This window comes from Corvus hawaiiensis, chromosome 7 (assembly GCF_020740725.1).
Source record: "Corvus hawaiiensis isolate bCorHaw1 chromosome 7, bCorHaw1.pri.cur, whole genome shotgun sequence".
NCBI lineage: Eukaryota > Metazoa > Chordata > Aves > Passeriformes > Corvidae > Corvus > Corvus hawaiiensis.
In genome coordinates, this window is record NC_063219.1 from 4,788,415 (window position 1) to 4,800,550 (window position 12,136).

The 12,136-nt window shown below is 41.7% G+C and overlaps 1 protein-coding gene and 1 long non-coding RNA gene across 4 annotated transcripts in view; both read right to left on the reverse strand.

Moving 5' to 3' along the window:
* The window catches only part of LOC125328865, a 43,863-nt gene extending 39,085 nt beyond the window's left edge, over positions 1 to 4,778 (reverse strand). For all 3 annotated transcript variants that reach the window (XR_007204910.1, XR_007204909.1, XR_007204912.1), the window contains exon 1: positions 4,603 to 4,778. The gene's annotated coding sequence lies outside the window, so the exon portion shown is untranslated. The remainder of the gene's footprint in view (positions 1 to 4,602) is intronic.
* Positions 4,779 to 11,064: 6,286 nt separating this feature from the next.
* Positions 11,065 to 12,106, reverse strand: LOC125328730. Its single transcript, XR_007204819.1, has 2 exons — positions 11,997 to 12,106; positions 11,065 to 11,400 (listed from the first exon to the last, which is right to left on the reverse strand). It is a non-coding gene; the product is annotated as an uncharacterized LOC125328730 (long non-coding RNA).
* Between the last annotated feature and the right edge of the window lie 30 nt (positions 12,107 to 12,136).

Consider the following 12,136-nt stretch of genomic DNA (forward strand, 5'->3'; position numbering starts at 1 on the left):
TCAGTCCCTGTCATCTGACACCTCTTGCCATCACTGCATTTGCTTTGTATTTTAAATAGAACATGGTTAATGAGCATACTTTCCACTGCTCCACCCAAATGACAGTTTAACTCCTTAGGACCAAGGCTAAATTCCCAGAAGAAGGTCAAGATGTGAATCATCAGTCCTTGGTATGCAGCACTAGATCCAGCAACTGGCACGGGGAGCAGGCAGCCTACAAAACTGAGGTGGAAGTGTCAGAAGGATTGAGGAGAGATGGTCATTGGCTCCAAGGATGTAATTCTGCTCTTGGCAGGCTGTATTCATTGAGTTAGCCACTATCACACATCTCCACAGCTGCTTCTGCCAGGCTAGGGATAGCCAAGAAACCTCTCGAAGAACAGGATTCATGCGCACAGGGCAGAATGGATTTCAGACAGCAGGGAACTGCAAGAGGAGCAATGTCTCTCAATCTAGCACTGTTCAAGGGTCCAGGTCCCCGTCTAGGAAAAGGCAGAGGCTGTTTTCTACTACTCACAGTGCTTTTCTCTGAAGGTATCCTAGACCCAAAAGTGTCAACCAGGTTATCAACAGAAAGATCTCTTACATGCAGGAGCTGAATATGAGAAACACAGATACTATACTTAATAGGAACAACTGTTTCTGCACTCTATCAACATTCTCCCTAGTCTTGGGCTGTATTTTAATTTATTTTAGAAGAATGGTTTCCAGACAGTGGGTGGTGCAGCTCTGTGCAGAAACAGACACCATATGGACAGAAAGGGGCATTTATCCAGGACAACAAAGCACAGCAGGTCAGGCGTGCCTGATGTGTCAAGAGTTGTTTACTGGTCTCACAGCACCAGAGTGTTGAGCAGAGTGAGCTCCACCCACTGCCCCAAACCCATCTGGGCAAAGGTTGTTCAGACATGTCTCCTCAAAACCCTCTCTATATGGCTCTCTTTTCTCATTTCCAGGAGCTGCTAGACACCGGTCATTTCTCCCTCCCACCTACAGACCAAAAAACTGAAGAAGTACAACAGCCTATTAACATGACCTGGGTCCTTCACACAGATCTGCTAGACCTGACCCTTATAGTACAAGGGCAAACCCAGGAAAGACATCCTCTTGCTGGCAGGCAAACGCGACTGTTCACATCACTAAGACCTCTCAGCCTTCATATCTGTCTTCTTTACATTAGTACTGAGGCATTTTTAAAAAGCCACAGTACACACAACACTCCTGTCTGGACAAACTCCACAAATGTAACCCTCCCAGTGAAGTAAACTTGCTTCAACAGCAAAGTATTTTCCTGTTTCACATAGCTACCCTTTTATGGCACTGCACACCATTCTTACAAGAGCAATTGTCCCACTTCAGCATGTTTTCAACCAAATCTCAGACTTCAAACACAACACATTTAAGCACCCTTCTTCCAAGTTGTCTCAGTTTTGCTTGCAGGTGTCTAGAAGTGGGTGGAGCTTGGAGCCAAGTGGGCGTGACCAGGTTGCTATTCTATACCACTCAAATCATTTGGGGGGAAAAAAAAGGTGAATATGTACCATTTTGTTCTGTTTCTTCCTCAGAGAAACTGCCAATGACCAGCACTCTGGACTCTGCCTCTGTTTAAATCACCCTCTCTTCTGCATACTTTTGTTAATACTGTTGCTGTTACTCTTAGTTTTTTTCATCCTATTGTTTTTATCTCGACCCATAGTGTCTGCCTTTGTCCCTCTCTGACCAGAGGGGGCAGGGGGAGGGGAGCAGCTTATTTGAAATTTAATTTCCAGCTGGTTTTAAACCACCACACAAGTACTATCTTATTGTCAATGCAATCCTCCCATAGATTTAAATCTACTCCTTCTTATGCCAGGGAGGCTGACTTTTACAGGGATACAAGGAAGTGCTCAAACATTTAACACAGAAAAGATACTTCTTTACTAACCTGTTATTTCTCATTTATTTTATAACAAAAAAATGCAATACTTTCATTTACCCAGGCTCTTACATTTACTTCAAAATGAAGTATCAAATGTTGCTGAAAATATCAAATTTCACACACATCTACCTTCTAGACTAATTGGCACAGTACATATCAGACCATGGTTTATTAGAGCATTAAACTGAATTTTCCATTATCTAAATCTATGATTTGGGAGGATGGTATATATTAGTTCATAAACTATCATTTCTCCACCAATGTAGCAATAATGGGTAGCAGCACTCCTAAATCAAACTTTTTGTTGTAAAAGAAAGGCTATTGCCAACCCTCTGGAAGGGCCTTGCATTAAGAAATGAATGAGGCAGATTGATAAAAGCAATAAAAAACATCTATGTATTTCCTCAATAGCATGAAAACTATTTCAAGAGGGATTATTCACACTGACTAAAAGAAATAGCAATGATAATATTTATTTGTGATTATACTTTTAAACAGAAAAATTCACTTTCACCATGTCTCCATAGTTTACATGCATCATTTATTTTGTTGGAGAGTACAGTCTTATGCTGGATGAAAGGCATTTAGGCACAGAGAAATGTCACAGGGTGAATTGCAGCCAGTGGCTGCAAGGAATTCAGCTCCTGTTCAACCTCACAAACATCCTTTGAAGCTCACTTGGCCTCTTCATGGTCTCGTGAGTAAAACTGGTCAATGAGGAGCACAATAAGAGAGAGACCAGGACAAAGTCTTGAGAAAGCCAATGCTAAAGGCAGTACCTCACAGTGGCTCTGCAGTTATGTTCTCCATAGCCACCTGGAACACTTCTCCGTGGTGTGTTTTTCTCTGTGCTGACTTTTTCCTTCTCACCTCCCTGTTGTCTGCCAGGCCGCAAACGGAACTGACTGTTGTGCCTTTGGTCTACATCAGAGCATGTAGGCTGGAACAATTTCAAACCTCTTTTGATCTTACGTGCTACATAGCAGGACAGGGCTATGTAGCACGGGTCACATCCATTTTCCATGAAGGCAGATCCTTAAGAAAACCAAAAGTGAGGAGGAGTGTCTAACATGCTTTTACCTCACCAAGTCTGGCCACTCTGGAAGTTGTTTTTTCATGGTTCTGGTACAAGAACCAAGAAATCACAAGTAAACCCCATGTACCACACAGAATAAGAGAGTAAATGTCTCTCTCGTGGTTGCCATGGGATTTGTGAAGCAGGCTTGGATGTAAAGAAACAAAGCACCTATAATTCATTACATTTGGGGGAAAAAAAATCTCATGCACTTAAGCCAATCACATTTTGAGGGTTTTGGTCTTGAAACTTGATTCACACTTCATGTAGATTTGCAGTTGGCAGCCACAGAATGCTTGCACGGAAGGGAAGGCCTTGTGATACAACCCATTTTAAAAAAAGAGTTCCTTTTCATGATAAAAGTGTTACTGAATTCAAAGCCCTTCTGAACTAGCAGAGCTGCACAAGCCTCTTTTAAAAAATCTCAACCGCATGGCTATGCTTAACTTCTCATGGCTGGATATAAAGGAAGAGAAAATAATGAAGAAACCCTGTAGTCAGGTATACCTCATAGGAAGGTCAGTACAGCACAGAGTTCACAACCTCAAAAAGTTTAACTGATGTCACAGAAAACCCCATTGGATGTCTCCTTCAGTCACATCCTCTGCATATAGTGCATGACAGTGATTGTCTCTGCCCACAACTACAGTGAGGATGGTGGTATTTAATTTCCTAGAGCCTAGTAATTAGCCAGTCCTGAGAACATAACCCTCATCCACCCTGCAGGACATTAAGTGTGTCTGGGGCCACCACTTAGTATTAAATACTTGGAGCAGAGGCTACAGAGAGCCTGTGAGACAATTTTAAAACTAAGAAATTATGACTGAATAAAGCCTTAAAATAGCTGCTGAAAAGGAATTGCTATCCACCCTATCATTAATGTACAAAATAGTGTTGAGATCCAATACGCAAACAAAGTTTCTAGATTGTTTTCCAGAGTTCCTGGTAGTCAGGACTCATTAAAAGTCTCTCTTCTCTGAAGAGAAGCAGCTCTTTCCAATTCCATTAACTGAATTCTTTTCCAGGGCTCAAGAAAACCCTGGAATATTTTAGTTTTTGAATTCCAAAACCAGCAAAAATAAGAGAAAGATACACCTCTTTCCAGGTGAAAGGAAGGTAAAACCTTTTACCTGCCAGGTAAAAGCACGCTTCCCATGCTTTTGTTACCCAGTTTAGAATTCTGTATCATTCAAGGAACAAGAAGAACATTGTGTACGATAACATGCTGTATACAACTGAAACCATAGTCTGGGCTTCCTCTTAGGCTATTACATTCCTCAGCTTTATCAACTCAGAGACACAAAACCAAAATAAGTTTTCTCTTATATTTCGAAGTATCAGCTCTCCAGACTATTTGCTCAGGAAGGCATTTTCTTTGGCTCCTTGTGACACAAAAACAGACATATTTTTTACTCGATGCTATACTGAGCACTACCATTTTTCAAGTTGTTCCCCTTCATGCAAGTGACGGTGCTTATTAACTGCCTCATTAGTTTAAAAAGTGGTTTCAGTTCAGAGTTTCTCATCTGTAACCATCCTGTCTCTTTCAAAAGCTAAGTCAGTTTCTAAAAGACAACAAATAAAACACTTCTGCCTTTGCTTAACTTACAAGGTTTCTTCTTGTCTGTTCTTAGTCATTCAGGAGTGTATTCGATCTTCAGAGCAAAGGTTGATGCTCTTACTGTACCTCTTGCTCACCTCTGATGGAATAAAAACCAGCAGTTTCATACCAGTATGGTATGAAGGCCACACAGCAAGAACACATTTTCATAAGAGCAGGACTTGTTTACCTTCTTAGCAAGGCTGCTAAGGCTGTGAAACCAGGCATGCAAGGAAGGCAGGCCAGTATCTATGCAAGCTGAGTACAGCCCCACAATCACAAAGGAGCCTTGCTAATCACCACAGTAGGAATGTAGCCATTCCAGCATGCCTCCTACATTTTCTGAGCTCAACACCTACCCCTGGGCAAGGGTGGTGCTTGCCTAATTTGCGTTCTTGAAAGCAGCAAAGCAAAGAAATCCTTCTTTCCTCAGTGCAGATTAAACCCATTACATTAATTTACACAGTTTGATAGTAGCTTCCATCATGTTATTCCTGTCAAATTTGGTGCTACTTTCTTAGACACAGACAAATTCTCTCTCAACCCCTTGCTAAATGGGGGATAAGAAACATACTTTTCTATTTGCCTGGACTAATAGGTCCAGCCACAGCTGATAAACATCTATTGGTCTCAGTATCTAACACAATTATTGCAAAACATGGGAATGAGTCCGTACCATGAAGGACACCTTAAACACATGCCTCTCAATCTCCTTTCACACCACCAACTCAGAACTGGTGAGAATGTTTTTAGGTAAGGGCTGACATAAGCTGTCTTTCAGCCAAAGACCTGTGGAGGAAATACTGAGTAGCTCATTAGAGCTACTGTATCCAAACCCCCAGTGATTGGCACATGAAATGATACATATGTATTCTGCACCTTTTTAAAAAAAGTGTTAAAAGAAGCTACAGAATTTAGGATTAGGAAACCCTAGCTTCAAAGTTACTTGGCACTTCTGAAGTAAAAGTAGTCTGTGAAGGCTGATCTCAATGTTGTCTTTATCATTTCAGCTCTATTAAATCAGCCAAATGGAGCAGCTTTCTCCTAAATACCAAACCAATAACAAACATGAAGTTTGAAACTGTAAGCATCGATACTGCTTGAACAGAGATGCTGTAAAACACTATTAGAAGTATTCAATACCACAACACAGGATGTCGCTCATTTTGATTCTGATACAATAAAAAGTACAGAAGGATAGTTTCATCCTAACACAACTATAGCACTTATTACACATCAAGGGAGTAGTCCTTTTCTGGGAGATAATGCCTTACTTGCACAGCCCTGTTTCATGCAATGCTTTCAACCTTCAGCAACACCTTAAGTATATTCATGTCTGCTGTGTTCAGCAAGTGCTTTTATGTGCCTTTTATGTTCACAAACTGCTGCTCTATGTTGCTCAAAAATCAAGTGCATTTTTAATGGTCTGCAGCTGATTTACGTAGGACAAAACCAATCAACAAACTTCACTGATAATTTGAATTCTTCATAGCTCTCCTTGAGAGCTTTTACCCTGTGCCACATGCTAAAGTAAACGCAAACTGATGAACACCTGAGTAGCTGAAGCTTCTTTCTTTGGTATCAGATTTAACAAATTCTCCCCACAGAGGAAACCAGGACTTCAGTCTGTAACATCTATCTTCACTGGGAGTGCTCCCTGAAACTACTGCTCTTCTTGAGCTTTGGTAGAAGTGATTTTGAAATAATTTACTGAGCAAATCATATGGTCAAGCTCCAAATCAGCCCTGCTGCATGCTGAAAACTGCTGACAGCTATCTAACAGACAAAGATATGCCTGCATGGGCCAGCATCCTAGACTAGCAACCCTTTTAAAACACGTTCATTTGAGGTTTCATGTTGGAAGACCCAGGGAAAACAAAATCCAACCCATGGTAAGATATCACCTGCCACCAACACCTTCAGACCCGTCAAGTCTCTTTCTCAGCTCATGAGAGTCCCACACTTGACTCCCATGTGCCTCTTTCTGCTGATTCCCAGCTAATGCTAGACCTCACACAAAAGCCTTGGAGGGCTGTGGGATCTCTCTGGTGCTCCTAGGCACATGCTGAAGGAGATGGCTCTCCTGACAGTTGTGTGTCTATATGCTACATGTGGTCAGAGAGTGAGAGCACAGTTGGGGTGCTCTGCCAGGATGGAGGAACAAAAGCTGGTTACCAGGGGTCCATGCCCACTTGAAGATATCACCATTAGCTGCTGCTTGCCTCTGTCCGTCATATCATCTGACACCCACATGACTGACACTGTGTGACCCCATGCAAAGGCACACTAAGGAGAGTCACGTATCAAGGGGGAAGTAAGCTGAGAGCTCTGCATCTTATTCTAGCTCTCCCTGCACTATAATTCCAACACTAAAAAGTTGGACGAAGAACATGGAGGTCCCCTGATGAGCACACATGATAAATTGGCACTGTATTCTTCCTTAAAAAAGACAGCACATCAGCTTTAAACAACCTGCCCAGAAACCAAACCTCTAGGCTATTCATATCATGAATGTCAGACATGAACAGTTGGACTCATTCTTTGCAACACAGACTGAAAGTCTAAAAAGGAAATAAAGGGCTTTGTGAGAGAGGCCAGTGCTGTCCCTTGTTGTGTTTTCAAAACCTCTGGTCATATCCTGCAGCTTGGCTTTACAGACAGTATCACCACCACACGTGGCAAAACAGAGGAACACAGGTAACCAGGCTTTTTGAGCAGGAGCTTCCGTTACCCAGTTACAGAGACAGCCGTCTGTCAGAAATCACCCTTGGGGCTGGGACATGGTGGCAACAGCTGTGAGGGGAGCTGTACAGAATGACTGATCATTCAAGAAGAACATATCTGTAAGCAGATCTTCCACTTCAGATTTGTACCTTGGATAGCAAACATTATTCAAAGGCAAGCACGTGACAATAAAGCTCTGAGAAAAATTAGAACAGTTGCATCCAAGGGCTACATTAACTGGTAGTTTTTCACATTAAGTTGTCTGTCATCAAAATAAAATCCAACATGCCTATCGCTGGAGGAGAACACCCTTCCACAACAACAGATGCTGCTGCAGACGTAAGAGGACTAATGATATCCCAGCTCAGGAATACACATGGAAATTTGCAGGTGAATTATTTGACAGAAAAAAATGCATACAATGAGACTTGTTTGCTCAATTCTTTTAAAAGTTCTTTTACTCTGCAGTGGGAATGAAAGACTGCAAAAATTGTCTCTTCTTAAAAACAGATCATTCCTTTTATACGGCTGTTCTTACCTGAATATACTTGTACAGTCTTCATGTCTACAGAATACATGTTTCTCAGATGAACTTTAAGTTTGACAAAAACCAACCCAATTTTCATTTCAACCTGTCTTACCAACAGAGCTATCAACACTTTATCTCCAAGTAATGTACAATTCCTTTATTTGCTAACTTGGTATCTAGCAAGGCCACGTGCATTTTTTTTCAGCAAGATAATGCTTCAAATTACATTCACTGTAGTAAATATGTTAGACATTGCTCACAGCAAAGCAGAACACTGAAGAGAATGCAGATTCTTTCCAGCTGTAGCAATGACTTACTAACACCGGAAATAATGAAAAAACAACTATAAATGCATGACTGAGAAGAGACTGCTCAACCAAACCAATTCATAGCAAAGCCCAAATGTCACAAAGTCCTCAGGTCAGGGCTGTACACACTGTAGGGGAGCCCTCTGACTTGGTGTCTTTACATTACACTGGCAACAGTTCTAATACCAGAGGAGTGGATATTGCTACTTCTGGGTATGACAGGGATCACAGTGTTTATCACAGAGTAACAGAGATCTGTGCAGTTTGGAGTGTCAAAGGAAAAAATCTGCCACTAACCCAGCAGCGGAGAACTACTAATTTGGGACAATTTACACCCAGTAAGCTAGAGCAAACCTTATCCTCTCCTGAGCCATATGTACCAGAGTTCAGGAAGGAGGGACAGGCCATGTACTGGTATGGAGATGACCATAACAAAGAGAAAGCATCACCATGAAGGGCAGAAAATAAGAATTAGAGATTCAGCCTGTGCCTATGCCTCCAGGAGGAGCAGAGGTACAGGGACCAGACAGGGCTAGGAAGGAGTAGAGTACTGTCACTTAACCCTGGCTCTGCTGTGTCTCTGTAAAGATCCACTAGGCTGTTGCAAGAAAAGCACAATCCTGAACTGGAAACAGCATCTGTAAGGAACAACAATCATTTGCACTCTCTGTCCTGTTGCAGTATCTACTTCTACTCTGTTTTCTGTAAGCACATTTAAAAGGAAAAAAATTGTTCTTAATGTCTTATTTTTTGTAGCCTTCCTTCCCAAAGAATGCCAAATGTCAATCTGATTGCCACTCTCTGTTTAAGGAATTTCCTGATTCCAGAAACTGATCCTTGAAGCCTGGACAAATCTTACTTTTCTGTGGCTTAGGACAAGATCTACCATCTTTCAACTCTGTTATAGTGCATAGGTGTACATGTGATGGGATATGTCCTGGCAGATTTTCTTGCTACAACAAAGCTACCAAGACTGTAAATTGAGTGACCTGGCATCCCTGGGAATGCAAATCTCCCTGTCAGCCTCCTGCTTGCTAACAGACCTATGACCAAGACGCTGGCCTTACCCAGGAGCCAACACCAGCTTAAGGAAGGCACTTTCCAGGAGGATCTACCTGACAGGACCTCACAAGCATAGCCAAATTTTACCTCTGGACATCCGAGTCCAGTAATTCCCAACAATCTCATTTTTACTTCTTCCCTGTCAACTGCTCCTGCATGGTTCCCTCCTGCCTACTCTGATATAATGACATCAGACTCCCAAATGAAAAAGCAGGACAAGTTTCCAGGCTGCAACTGGTTTTGTAATACAGATGCTTCTCTCTGTAAGTACAGACAGCTCTGTGTTTTGCCAATGTGTCACACTGAAAACATCGTCCCTTGTCTACAGGCACTGCTGCTTTCAGACAGGCTTATCCATAGGAACAGCTATTCCTGTAGTGCCATCTCCTGGTTTACGGTGTAGGAACACAATAGCTGAAAATACTTTTTATATATGTTAAAAAACTTTACAGCAGGTTTGGACTATGGATCAATATAAAAAAACCCCACCCAAACCACAGGCATTCTTTCAATGGATTTTGTACAATTCACTCCCAATAAAGTATTAGTTTAAAATGATGAAGGTTTGAAAAATATCTTCTGGTCCAATCTGCTTTGCAATTTGAGCCTTTTCAGCATTTGTTTTATTTCTCAACAAATATCAAGGTTCAAAATTTCCTTTTTGCTTAATTTTTTTGTGCCATTTTATGACTCCAGAGGGTAATTCCTGAGAGTTCAACAACATTACACAGGAAGTGAGGGAAGTATGTAAAACCCCAATTATGAGAACTGTATATCATTTTAACCCCATACTTAATAATGATTGGTAACATGTTATATTCTAGATATCAGATCTAGTTATCAGATCTCTATAGCATATGTAGTTATATGTATCATTTTTTAGGTCAGGGTATTGTTGGTAAAAGGAGCTCCTTTCTTGGTGAAAGATGCCCATTTATGGCTCAAAAATCTCCCAAAAGGGCTGACGTGGGAGAGTATCCCCTGTCAAGACTATGCCCCATGCAGCAGGGTGACCTCAGAGGCCAAAGGGATGAAGAGCTATGAGCAGACTATTAATTCTTTATCCTTCTCCCCACCTCCAGTGGTTCGCTCTTCCTTAAAGTAATGCCTGCTCTGATATTGAGCCCTCCAAGATGTGAATGAGTAAAACTTTGAATGTTGTGGTTTTTTTAGTTGTTAATCAGCACAGTTTATGAGCATTGCAGTAACTGGAGGAAAGGTAATTCTGGCAGTGGGAGATTGTGACCACTGACTCATTGACCACCTACTCAAAATAAGACTCCAGACTAAAAGGGAGGGAAGAACTGCACATGAGGACTAATTTGCATGAGAAGTGAGAGATATAACTAGCAAATAGGGGGTTGAGTACTAATTAATAAAGAGGTTATGTAATAAAATGTATGCCCTTGTTAAAGAGGATAGATAGTGTAAAGTGTTGATGAATGGGGAGCTAGCCTTTTATGGGTTACCACCTAGCTACCTACTTTGTGCAAACTAGAATAAAAAAAATAGAAATACCTTGCCTCTGTGTGTGAATTGGTGCTGTGCGATGGGTAACATTCAGAACAACACCTCCATCCTTCGGAAAGCCCCTGCACACGATAATCATAAACCGCCTAGTTTAGAGAACCAGCACTCAAAATAAAAAAGGAAAGTGTGAGAAACGAAGCCCACCCTTCTTTTTGGGTTTTTTAAAATGTAATAAGGGACAACAGGGGACAAAGGTCACTTAAAGCAAAATCACAGCACTGGGTGTGTGGCTCATAGCCAGAGGCACACACACACAAATTTTCCGTTTATATGCTTTAACATTATGCATATTTAATAAACCACAATGCATATGCATAGTTTTTCTGAGAACTAATTTACATTTCACTTTAGAAGGTAGTAACATAGTTCCTCCTCCGATCCGCCTATTAGAGCATGCGTATTATGATCGTGAGGATCTTCAGGGGTCTTCTTCGACGAAGGCTCAGGTCTCCCTCACATCTTGAACTTTTCAATTTCGTCTTTGGAGCATGCGCAGTCATGGTGGTCCTGGGTCTTTCTGGATCCAACTGGTTTAAATTCTTTACTTTGTGGCTAATTGGCTTCATTGTTGCCAACTTCTCATTAGGGAAGCAGCAGGATGTAGTATCTAGCTATACTTGTCTATTCTTGAGATTGTTCACCTGGCGAGTTTTCCTTTATTTAAACATTAAGCAATTAGTAAACCATATACTAGCTATTACATTGTATAGAAAGTTATGATTCAGGTTATATTGGTATCTTATAACTCAAGCTGTATCAGCATCTTGTAACTTTGACCCCAGTTATAATGTTAACTAGTTAATATCCGCATAGCAAAGTTATTCTTAGCATATTTGCAGATGATATTTCCTAATGTATTCTAATACATAATATTTCTTACATTTTACTACCTGCGAAAGCCAATGCTATAATAGCTTTTTATCACAGAAAGAAAAAGGGAAAAAGAAAAAGCACACCCCCCCCCCCAAAAAAAAGCATGCTAAATTATTTTGGTGCGCAGATTCTGCAAATCAAGACCCATTGACACCAGGAGGACCAGCCCCACGAAGGCAAAATGGCCAAAAGGCCCAGTGAGGGGCAGCCCTCAGGGGAGGGGGCTCAGGTTCCAGCCATGCCACCCCAGGGGATGACAGCCCCTTCCCTGAAGGCTCTGAAAGGAGGACGGAGCCATGGCCAGGAAGGTCGTCCCTCATGCCGGGTGCCATCACACGAGCTGCCTTCAGAGCACAACCCCTTCGTCCGGCTGTCACCTTTGCTCCCGCTCCTCTCCATGACGTGATTGCAAAGCTACATTAGAAAATTATTAATGATACAGCTGTTTCACGACACTGCCGCCTCCAGCCCGGAAGAGATTTACAGCCGTAGGTGGGCGGGCACAGGGATAACTCGC